Source organism: Aotus nancymaae, unplaced genomic scaffold (genome assembly GCF_030222135.1).
Source record: "Aotus nancymaae isolate 86718 unplaced genomic scaffold, 86718_ANA_hifiasm-v0.15.2.pri h1tg000032l_0, whole genome shotgun sequence".
Lineage (NCBI taxonomy): Eukaryota > Metazoa > Chordata > Mammalia > Primates > Aotidae > Aotus > Aotus nancymaae.
Genome location: NW_026988445.1, coordinates 12,645,658 through 12,657,508, shown reverse-complemented (window position 1 = coordinate 12,657,508; position 11,851 = coordinate 12,645,658). Strand labels below are relative to the sequence as shown.

Sequence of the window (11,851 nt, the reverse complement as noted above, 5' to 3'; positions counted from 1 at the left end):
TTTCCTGGCTAGCCCATAAGCGTTACTGTCTAGCTTTTGTGTTAGCACTGATTCAGATGACCACTACTCACTCTGTGCAGCAGACTTTCAAGACCACGCAGACTAACAGGCAGGTAGGAGGGCAAACCTCTCTACCTGCTGGAATGCCCTGAGGCCCAGAGAAAGGATGCGCAGGGCATCAGCGTCTCTCCTGCGTCTCTCCTGCCTTCAACCACCGACTCACTCAGGTTGCTCCTCACTCAAGTTAAAACACACAGAGGGGCTGTTCCTAGAGAAAGTCTAACTTGGCCAGTCGTGGTGGCTCACACCTGTAATCTCAACACTTTGGGAGGCTGAGGTGGGTGGATCACCTGAGGTCAGGAGTTCGAGACCAGCCTGGCCAACATGGTGAAACCCCGTCTCTACTAAAAATACAAAAATTAGCCAGGTGTGGTGGTGCGTGCCTGTATTCCCAGCTACTTGGAGCCTAAGGCTGACTGCCAGAGAGAGACTCTGTCTCAAAAAAAAGACTTGATCAAATGCTAGCCTTGTTTCTGACAGCCTGTAGTCCCGGCTACTCTGGAGGCTGAGGCAGGAAAATCGCTTGAACCTGGGAGGCGGAGGTTGCAGTGAGCAGAGATCGTGCCACTTGCACTCCAGCCTGGCGACAGAGTGAGACTCCATCTCAAAAAAAAAAAAAAAAAAAGTATATTGCTACATCTGCAGGAAAATAACTCAGGTGGAGGATGGTGTTTTTCTAATTTGGAGAGCCCATGATTGAAAGAAGTGGAGGAATCCTAACTAGCAGAACTGAGTAATAGAAAGCGCATGGACTTTGGAGTCAGAAACACCTGCCTTTGAATCCTGGCTTCTGCGCCTGCACTTGAGATCTTAGGCAAGGTACTTACATTTTATTTTCAGATTGTTTCCTTATCTGTAAAATGGGAAAACTAATAATACCTACCTTTCACAGGGCTATTGTGGGGCTTAAATTTAATAATAAGCAATCAATAAATCGTTCTGATTCATTGCTTTAACCATTCATTTATTTGGCAAATATACATCAAACTCTTATAGTGACAGAAATTTAAAATAAATTCCAGGAGTGGCTGGGATTTTTATGTTTATCGAGTGGCATTCAGGTTAATGAGGGAGAAGGAAGAAATGAAGTACAGTGTTTTTGAGGAATTATTTAAAAGGCTTTTCCAAGAGGATCCATGTGGCTGTAGGACGTTTAGATGCCTAGAAAGGCCGGTAAGCCAGCTCGGTGTGTTGCTCAGAACACGGCCTCCCACAGCAAGAGACCATTTCCCAGTTCTTGGAACTAATACTTTGGCTGGAAAATGACACCCTATGCCTGATCCCAGGGGCAATGGACCAAGTACTTTATAGCTAGATGAGTTCTTTGACATCCCTAGATTAGAAAAATGTCTTTCCTAGAGTTTGGAAATAGCTCAGAACCAAAATACCATTTCCCCTAAATCTATTTGTAGTGCTTGACCAAGTGTTATTGTAAAACATAAGGGACCAGTTGGCAGGAAGTCTCTTGGACTACTTGAACATGCTCTTTGCCCTTCCATGTACACACACTGGCCTCCTCTCTGTCCCACCTTTTAAATAGTTTGCACTAAGAACTTACCGAATTCACACCAGGGTCCTTAAGACCTCACCCACAGGTTGGTATCAACTGATGATGGGTCTGAGGCTATGGGAAGAAAGTGCCCACCTCAGATAGCGAGGGGATGGGGATAGGTGCATCCACATTCAGGAATTGGACTTATGGCTCCTGAGGGTCCCATTGCCACCCATGTCCATGTTGAAATCAACTTGTTTTGTCAGGCCATGGGCTCAGGCATGTTTCATGACAATTTCGCTCCCTGTTGGTAAGACCTGCCTCATTTTTGAATGTTTGCAAACATTAGAAACTCTGAATACCATGAATTAATTGATGACATCCCTGAGCTCCCTCTTGTAAGGTTTGTTCTCGCCGAGTTTAAAACGAAGAAACTGAGGCCGGCACAAGAAGGTCCAATGTTCCAATGCGAAGGAATTTATTCAGGCTCCCGGGTAAGGTTCTGCGGTCCGACAGGAGGCGCTGGAGAAGTCGCACGGACTCCTCTCAGACATGGGGTTTTATAGGGAGTGGAGGTTTTCGATTGGTTGTGGGAGAGCAGGACTGCTATTGGGTAGAGTTACAAGCCTTCATCTAGGACTTGGCTTGTTGTTGGTTGGAATTACTCGGCTGCTATTGGCTGGAAAGACTCGGCTGCTATTGGCTGGAAAGACTTGGCTGCTATTGGCTATTAAGACTCAACTGCTATTGGTCAATAAGACTTGACTGCTATTGGTTGGCAAGAGGCTAGTGTTACAAGACCTTGTTTGCATACTGGGTTCTTTAAGGGAAGGCCAGGCTGTGCGAGCATGGGAGAAGGAAACATGCTCGAACATGTCTGAGCTTGCCCGAGCTCGTCCAGCCTTGTCCGAGCTTTCGAAAGAAAGGGGAGTGTGTGTGCGTCTGAGCTCCCGGCAAGGCAACCGGCCTTACACCTCTACTGGCTCTGCCTCAGCCGGCTACCGTAGGGAGTATTTCTGTTTATATTTCTTTCAAGAAAAGACTAATTTATAATCCACAATCAGAGATGATAAGGCAAAGACTTAAAGAACAAAGGATTTTTTTTTTTTTAAAGCAGCTGGAAGTTGGTGGACACTCCCGGGCAGGCTTTATACTTCCAAGGCGGAAGTCTGCGTTGCCTGTCCTGCTCTTGGCCTGGGCAGATGCTGCACAGCTCAGGAGCCCTTCTAGAATGTCATCACTATGTGCAGATAAAACCGAAAGCAAAGAGGCTGGAACGCTTTCAGTTTGTTCTGCACCTGAAGGAGTTCTGAGAGAATACAACAATATCTGGGCCTTATTTGTTTGTTTGTTTCAAGTTGCTAAACAGAAAGAACAACAACAAAAAAACTGATTTGCATGGGAATCACTCCAGGCACGACAGGATCAGGAGGCACTACCTTCATCCTGAGGCACCTCTGGAGAAGGAGGTATGCCTTCCACCACGATGCTCTCCGGAACACCCACACCAGTGCCCCGCCAGGATGCCAGAGCCCTGTGAGGGCTTCCCGGTGCAGGTGAGGCCTGGCGCAGCCAGCAGAAGGACTTATCCTGGCTAACAAAGACCTGTGTGGCAGGTCCCCCTTTAAAACTAGTGCCACATGTCTGTGTGACCTACCTGCTGGCCTCTCACGGCTAACTGAAGACAGGCACTATTTCCCCACCTTAATGGGTCTTTTTGTCCTTGTCGTGATGTGTTGGATGCATAAAACAAACACATGGGGGGACAAAAATAAAAGGTAAGAAAGAAGGAGAAGAATGGAGGCAGAAGAGATGCCACCCTGGAGAGGTGACCTGGCTGCTATGGTAACGTGGACATGCTCAGCATGTTCCAGCGCTGTCAGGTTTCAGGGTCTGCCCGCCAGCTTCTCCTGAGGGGGAGGTGACAGAGAGCTGGCTGAGCACAGGGCTCCCCTGGGAAGCTGGGTTCTCAGCCAGGCCACCCCACAGACGTGTTCAGGGGCAGAGAGTTGTATATCCTGGAATGACTATTTAGAAAGGATATAACGGAGAGGAGAGAAAAATAAGGAAATGTGAGGAGTTAGGTCAATGCTTGCCCCTGCCCATGGTAACGCTGTGGTTCGCTGCAGGCCAGCCAGGATCTGGGAATACAGAGATGCACGATAGTGCCTTTCTACCCTGGTTACAACTCCACTGGCTGCCAGCATTTTGTATGCAATCTCTCTATTAATCCTTCCAATGCCCCTGTGAGGTAGGTCCATTTATCCCCATTCTGCAGGTGAAGAAACTGAAAGAATGGTTCATTGACCTGCTCCAGTTGACACAGGGAGTGTGCAGCTGAGCTGGGAAGAGAGACCAAGGGCATGTAACTCAGAGCCACAGTGTGTGATGTATGAAGGACTAAGAGACCAGCCAGGAGCAGCCAGAATGCCATCTGGAGCCCAGAGAGTTGTCTTTGGTGTGGAAAGTGTCTACCCTACCCCTAATTATATACCCAGTGATGGTGGTTGCTTACCGTGGCTGTTGGCTCATAAACTGTAAGCACTACGAGAGCAAGTCTTGTCGTATGTGACCTTGATGTTCCCCTTGATGCCATGGGCTACGCCCATGGTGCGCTAAATGTACATTATTAGCCTATTGCTGTTTGGCCAGCTATCTTTTTTTTTTTTTTTTTTTGAGACAGAGTTTCACTCTTGTTGCCCAGGCTGGAGTGCAGTGATGTGATCTCGGCTCACTGCAACCTCCACTTCCCAGGTTCAGGCAATTCTTCTGCCTAAGCCTCCCAAGTAGCTAGGATTACAGGCAGGCGCCACCATACCAGGCTAATTTTGTATTTTTAGTAGAGACAGGGTTTTACCATATTGGCCAGGCTGGTCTCGAACTCCTGACCTCAGGTGATCCGCCTGCTTCGGCCTCCTAAAGTGCTGGGATTACAGGCATGAGCCACTGTGCCTGGCCAGCCAGCTGTTCTTTTAGGACACTTTTTGTACTCTTTATAATAACAGAAGTCCCATTCCAGGGCTGACTTTATAAAAACCTAGTTCCAAACTCTCTTAGTTCTATCAGAAAAGCATTTGCATTTTTTTTTTTTCTGAGACAGGGTCTTGCTCTGTCACCCATGCTGGAGTGCAGCGGTGTGATCTCAGCTCACTGTAGCCTCAAACTCCCCAGCTCAAGCAATCCTGCCACCTCAGCCTCCCAAGTAGCTAAGACTACAGGCGTGAGCCACCACACCCAGCCAGAAAAGCTTTTTGTTCGTTTGTTTGCTTTTTCTTTGTTTCTTTGTTTGTTTGGTTGCTTTTGAGACGGAGTCTTGCTCTGTCGCCAGGCTGGAGTGCAGTGGCGCAATCTCAGCTCACTGCAACCTCCACCTCCCAGGTTCAAGTGATTCTCCTGCCTCAGCCTCCCAAGTAGCTGGGACTACAGGCGCATGCCACCATGCCTAGCTAATTTTTGTATTTTTAGTAGAGACGGGGTTTCACCATGTTGGTCAGGCTGGTCTCAAACTCCTGACCTCAGGTGATCTGCCCACCTTGGCCTCCCAAAGTACTGGAATTACAGGCATGAGCCACTGTGCCTGGCCCAGAAAAGTTTTTTCTTAATAGCTTCCCTGGGAACCTCAGCTCTACCACCAAAGAAACACAATAACTAACACAATAACTCCAACAGATAACAAATCAACATTGTTGTGCATAAATGTAGAGTTGATCCATATTTAATGTCAAAGGCCTGGAGTGTGTGAAATTGGCTGGTACATGTTCCAGAAGCACTTGTTCGTGTTGCAGATGGGGCAATTCTGAGTGGGTGAGCAGGGCTGGCGAGGTTGGCTCAGGGAACCGCTTCACTATTGTTTGGGCTTTGCTTTTGGCTTCACATCCTGAAGTAAATGGTTGTTGCAGACCGGGCACGTGAGCAGGAAGTGGGCGAGGCTTGCTGCACTGCTTGGTGGTTCATGAAAGAAGAAACAGAGGAGTCATAACCTCTGTGGTTTGGTTTATGTTGTAATATGAAAACCAGGAAGCTTATCTTGCAGGAGGCTGATATGTAAAAGTTCAGAATGGAATGGAGCCCTCCTGTTGGCACCCTAGGAGGGGAGTCACCCTTTGCCACAGGAAGCACCCAGGTCCTGGCAGCTAGTAAAACTATAACAATTTGGAAATATTTCCCCAAATGTAATCATGGCATCAAAATGAGACAATCAGAAGAGTGTTTGCAAGGATACAATTTGATCAAAAGTAGAGTTAGACTTTTTTTTTTTTTTGAGACAGAGTTTCTATCTTGTAGCCCAGGCTGGAATGCAATAGCACAATCTCTGCTCAAGGCAACCTCCCCCTCCCAAGTTCAAAAGATTTTCTGCCTCAGCCTCCTGAATAGCTGGGACTACAGGTGCGTGCCACCATGCCCAGCTAATTTTTGTATTTTTAGTAGAGACAGGGTTTTGCCATGTTGGCCAGGCTGGTCTCGAACTCCTGACCTCAGGTGATCTGCCTGCCTTGGCTTCCCAAAGTTTTGGGATTACAAGCGTGAGCCATCACCCCCAGCCTGATCAAGTCTTTATAGACCAAGGATGGCGCTTAGTTGAGAAGAGGGCTAAGAGGAGCCTGGCTGGAGTTTGGTCAAGGAGAGAATTTTTGTCAGTAATATTTATTGTTGGGTTAAGTAGGTTATTAATGAGCAAAGTATTTTCAAAGTAACTGACAGGAATTTATGTTGTCCTTTAGAATGTAATAAAGAAGACTAATTATGAATGGGACTCCCTAATCTGACTTTATGATTTGAAAACATTAAGAAGGGAGCAATATCCTGTTAAATTCATGAGCAGTGCTGCAGAATTTTTCCACAAGCTCATGCATTATCCAGAGGCATAAGGACGGCCCAAGTGTGTTTAAAGATATGGCACTTCTTTTTAAAAATGAACACAAGGGGATGTGAGTAGCCTGCCTTGGCCAGGGGGAGGAGCCCTTTTCTAGCAGGCCTAGCAAAGGAGATGTGAGAACTGGGCATCATTATTCTGGTCAGGATGGGAGACCTGGCCTTGATTTATGGAGCAATAGGCGTTCTCTATAGGACCAGGAAGATGAACACACAGAACATCAGAAAAAATAAAATAGAAAAAAATAAGTAGAACTTTTTTTAAAAGGGGAGAAACTATATATTTGCAGAAATGACATTTTTGAATAACAGAATAACACTGACCAGGTAATCTATAATGAACAGCACTATACTGGCTCACAGTTCTGGAGGCTGGGAGGTTCAGTATCTAGGTGCCTGTATCTTGTGAGGGCCTTCTTGCTGTGTCACTCCAAGGGCAGAAGGTAGAAGGGCCAAGAGATAAAAGGGGGCCGAATTGCCCTTTTATAATGGCAGTAATGGCACCCATCAGGGTGGAGCCCTCATGGCCCAATCGCCTCTTAAAAGTCCCACCTCTCAACACTGTTACAGTGCCAACTAAATTTCAAATGAATTTTGGCAAAGACAAGCATTCAAACCATAAGACTAAATATATAAAAACCTTACCAGTATAGTCAAATAAGATTAAAGTAGATCTAAAAATGACATTGTATTTGGCAATATGACTTACCCTGGAGAAGGACTGGGAACTGCCAATTCAGAGTAACATGACTTGCTTTGCTATAGCAGTGAAATTTCTGGGATCCTAGCCTCTTGTATCTAAAGTAAGCAAGCAAAATATCTTCTGCAAGTTAGTATGAATATGTAGTTTTTTTCTGCTGAAATACTCATGCCAATTAATACTTAGAGTTGTTGAGTAACTATCAAGCCAACTCTGTGCAACTTTCAAATAAATCTATGTTGCAATTAGATGTCATCTGTTTAAAAGGATATAATATTGATATATATTTTTAGTCATTTATGTAGGTGCGTGTTATGACTAAAATGATTCAATATACGAACTACTGTGCTCCAAATAGGTTTTATGTTGTACCATCAGTTAGGATGCTCTTGCTCAAGTAAAATGAAAAAATTTAAAACAGCTATGCAAATTTGTTTTTAAATATTCATCTCAAATATTTTATATTTTATCTCCTTCAAACGTGATTTAAACAGATTTAATCGCATTGGGTACTGTATTAAGTGTACTACAAAGATTACAGTGATCCTGCCCTTGATATAACACCTACAAGCAAATATTCTCTCTTTTTTTTTTGAGGTGGAGTCTCACTTTGTTGCCCAGCCTGGAGTGCAGTGGTGCGATCTCAGCTCACTGCAACCTCCGCCTCCCTAGTTCAAGCAATTCTCTGCCTCAGTGTCCCGAGTAGCTGGGATTACAGGTGCCCACCACCATGCCTGGCTAATTTTTTGTATTTTCAGTAGAGACAGGTTTTCACCATGTTGGCCAGGCTGGTCTTGAACTCCTGACCTCGTGATCCACCGACCTCGGCCTCCCAAAGTGCTGGGATTACAGGCAATGAGCAAATGTGCCCGGCCTACAAGCGAATATTCTAAGACAGTCCCTGGAAAGGAAGCCATACAGACAGTTCTACAGAATCCAGAATAGGTATCAGAATTAAAATAGACCAGCCATGGAAGAAAGAATCAAAGGGTGAGAGACAAGGTCAAGGTCACAGGCATGGTGTGATTAGGGAGAGCAGGGATGGGTGTTCTTTGCCCCAGAAATGTAGACAAATTGTCCGTGAGCTGTGTTTCTCATTAGTCTGGGATGTCTCCAGCTGACAATGACAGTGAAATCATGTAATATGAATTGTGTGTGGCAACCAGAAGTCAATGGCTAAGGGAACTAAGAGGCTGCTTGGGGACCCTAATGGGTTTGGAGGGTGGAAATAACATATGCTTTGGAATCCATAGACCTGGGTTAGAATTTCTGCTCCAGCCCTTATTTGGTGGGTGTGCCCTAGTGCAAGTTTGCTGACCTCTCTGAGTCTCAGTTTCCTTATCCTGAAAGAGGGGGTGATGCCTATTTCGTTGAGTTGATTTGAGCCATAAATAAGGTAAGGACTGGTAAGTGACACACAACAGGGCCTCATTAGAACTGAGTCCCCTTCCCTATCCTTCTCCTCCGCCGCTCTGATGCCAACTGCGGCTGCTACACACTTTTCCTAAAGGGTAGGGTGTAGTTTTGTTGATAGAGTGGGAGCAATTGCTAAATAAACATTAACACTAATGGGCTGAGACTTACCTCGTCCAGAAGGGAAGCAACATGGTAATCACATATTACCTAGATGGTTTCTGTTCCATAATTGAGCCCCCTGTCTGCCTCTGAGCGTAGACTTTGGGTGGGAGGTGGGGAAGAAAGCTGCCCCCCGGGACTGGCAGTTTTAGCAACCATGTCCAAACAAGCCATGCACCTGTGTTCCCTGTAGGTTTTTTTTTTTAAAAAAACATTTAGTTACATATCTGAATTAAGAGAGATAGTGGCAACTCAGGTGGAGAGAAGGGTATTCAAGCACAGCAGAGTCCCCGCCATGGGGCTTTGAGCCTGCGGCAGACAGCAAGAGAGACACTGAAGGCAGGCTTCTGCACCCCTCCAGCCGGTGGGAACAGTCAGTGCCAGCAGAGGCTTTATCGCTTCTTGCCTCAGTTGGGCCTTTCGGCAGCTCGGTAACTAGAACAAGAGAGTTTACTACCTCCTGACCTTTAGGAGAAAACATACGACACAGTTTCATGATTAACGCATTCATTTATGTAACGAGGAGAGACACAAGGAGAAATTAAATACACTTTCTGCCTTCCAGGAGTGTGGATGCCAGGAACATGGGAACACAGTGGCAGATGTAAGTGGGGACTGCCCTAGAACTTTTGCTGGGGATGAGCAAGAACAGGTCACTCTCAAAAGAAGGGGAAGGCATTCCAAGCAACAAGAGAGGAAAAAGCTTGTCTGAGGACCCATCAGGAATTTAGTAGAACTGAGGGTGGAGGGGTTGGGAAAGAGAAGGCAGGTGTAGGAAAGAGAAAAGGGTGCTGAGCCTGCCAGAAATCAATTAGAGCAAGTTTTTGAAGGCCTTGTCTGTGTCATGTTACTAAGTTTGATTTTTTTCCTGCGGATACGTATTTCAGGACTCCCCACACATTTTAGGCTATTTTTAAAGAACAGTTATTAGTTAGCAAACATTAAAGTAACTGTGAATAATAATCACTTCCTGAACAATCCAAGGACCTTTAAGTTTTAAGATTAATCCAGTAGGTTAGACTTTTCAGTTAGAATAGCATGGATGAAAAAACTGAAGATACGTCTTTTATTTTATATGTGCACTATAGGATGATTCGAAGGATTTAGGTGATTAGAGAAAAAACAAATGCATTAAAAATTATTGATACATCTATTGAAGACACTCATCTATTCATAATTGACTAAAAATGGTGACTTAATGAACTTGAAATAAAATGATTATACTAAGTGTTATGATTGCTTGATATACCTTCTAACGTATATTGCGTTTAATTCTCACGATTACCTAGTGTACCTTGTGCAGAATGGGCACACTTTTTTTTTTTGAGAGAGAGTTTCACTCTTGTCATCTAGGCTGGAGTGCAGTGGCGGGATCTGGGCTCACTGCAATCTCTGACTCCCAGGTTCAGGCAATTCTCTTGCCTCAGTCTCCAGAGTAGCTGGGATTACAGGCTCATGCCACCACGCCCCGCTAATTTTTGTATTTTTAGTAGAGACAGGGTTTCACCATGTTAGCCAGTCTGGCCAAACTCCTGACCTAAAGTAATCTGCACACCTTGGCCTCCCAAAGTGCTGGGATTACAGGCATGAGCCACCATGCCTGGCCACAATGGGTACTTTTTAATCCCCATTTTACAGTTGAGGAAATCAGGACCTAGAGAACTTGCTAGATAAGGGCTGAGTGCCAGCACTGGAGCTTCAGACACTGCATTCCTGGCCCAGTGTCATTTTCACAGTCATTCTGTGCCGTTTAGTTAAAGCAGGAAGATCTTTTGCTACATTGAATGATATTAACATTCTCACAGTTTTTTCCTATTATGAGCTGTTACTCCACCCCAGCCAGGCTGATCTGGTCACTAATTTCTCCTTGTACAGAGTGATGGAACAATCTTAGAATTCTCTCTCTTATTCTCTCCACCTAATCAATCAGTCGATCACCAAATCAATCAATTAATTCAACAAATAGTCACCTATATGCAAATATGCATATAGTATGTAGAGGTTCGAAAGGAAAATTTTAAAATCGCTATTGAGATGGACATAATTAATGCATCATGTTAATTGTGAACTCCATTTCTGTGTGAATAGAAACCATATCAAACATCATCAGTAGAAATATGTTTTTATCAGCTTTTGAGGTACCTCTACTTTATGAATAAAGGTTTTCTGTAGTTTGCAGCATACAGAAGTTTGTTCCTTATGTAACAGTACCAAAGGAATCCAACTAGATCTCATGCCATGTGCAATTTTACCTAGTCCTCTTTCCTAAAAGAGATGTTTCAATCCTGAGAGCCAAGATCCTCTGGGGACCACAGCCAAATAATTGCCACATTGGAATGCATTCCACTGGGGGTTCCTGTATTTCATTTATAAAGGCTTTGTGGCCCCTTGTGTGTTTTTGGTTGGCTTTAGTGGCAGTACTGAAGGGTTTTGCTTTGCTTTTGTCATGTAAATGGAGAAAGGGACTTCGACACTCAAACTTTCATTAACAACAGTGGTGCCAAGATGTGGACCTTTAAGTGACTTTTGAAAACCCACAACTTGCTAATTGTGATTGACAAGCATCTTTCTGAGAACCAAGAACTTTCTAAAAATTCCCCACTTCCAAGTTTACACAGCCTTTAGTAGTCTTAAAAAAGAAAACACCAACAGTTCCTTGGTTGAGAAAGCAGCCTACATATAGATCTATTTTTCATCACATGTTTGAATCCACGAAGTAGAAATGAACAAAAATTATTGTTTAGTTTCCCTGGTGTCGAATCAGTTTTTTTCTTTAGTAATTTATTAGGTAAGATGTTAACTAAACTGACTCTAGTTAATTTACCAAGTTTTGACTTCATTTTGTTATGATGAGACTTTATAAACCTGATTTTTAAGATAATGTTTTTAAAATTTGTTTAATTTTTTATTCTGAGACAGAGTCTCATTCTGTCGCCAGGCTGGAGTGTAGTGGCATGATCTCGGCTCACTGCAACCTCTGGCTCCCTGGTTCAAGCGATTCTCCTGCCTCAGCCTCCCAAGAAGCTGGGACTACAGCCGTGCCCCACTACACCCAGTTAATTTTTGTATTTTAGTAGAGACGGGGTTTCACTATGTTGGCCAGGATGGTCTTGATCTCTTGACCTCGTGATTCGCCAGCGTAGGCCTCCCAA

At 44.5% G+C, this 11,851-nt stretch overlaps 1 protein-coding gene across 1 annotated transcript in view; it reads left to right on the top strand.

Moving 5' to 3' along the window:
* Positions 1-3,092: 3,092 nt before the first annotated feature.
* The window catches only part of LBR (lamin B receptor), a 39,796-nt gene continuing 31,037 nt past the window's right edge, over positions 3,093-11,851 (top strand). The window contains exon 1 of the mRNA XM_064383550.1: positions 3,093-3,108. The gene's annotated coding sequence lies outside the window, so the exon portion shown is untranslated. The remainder of the gene's footprint in view (positions 3,109-11,851) is intronic.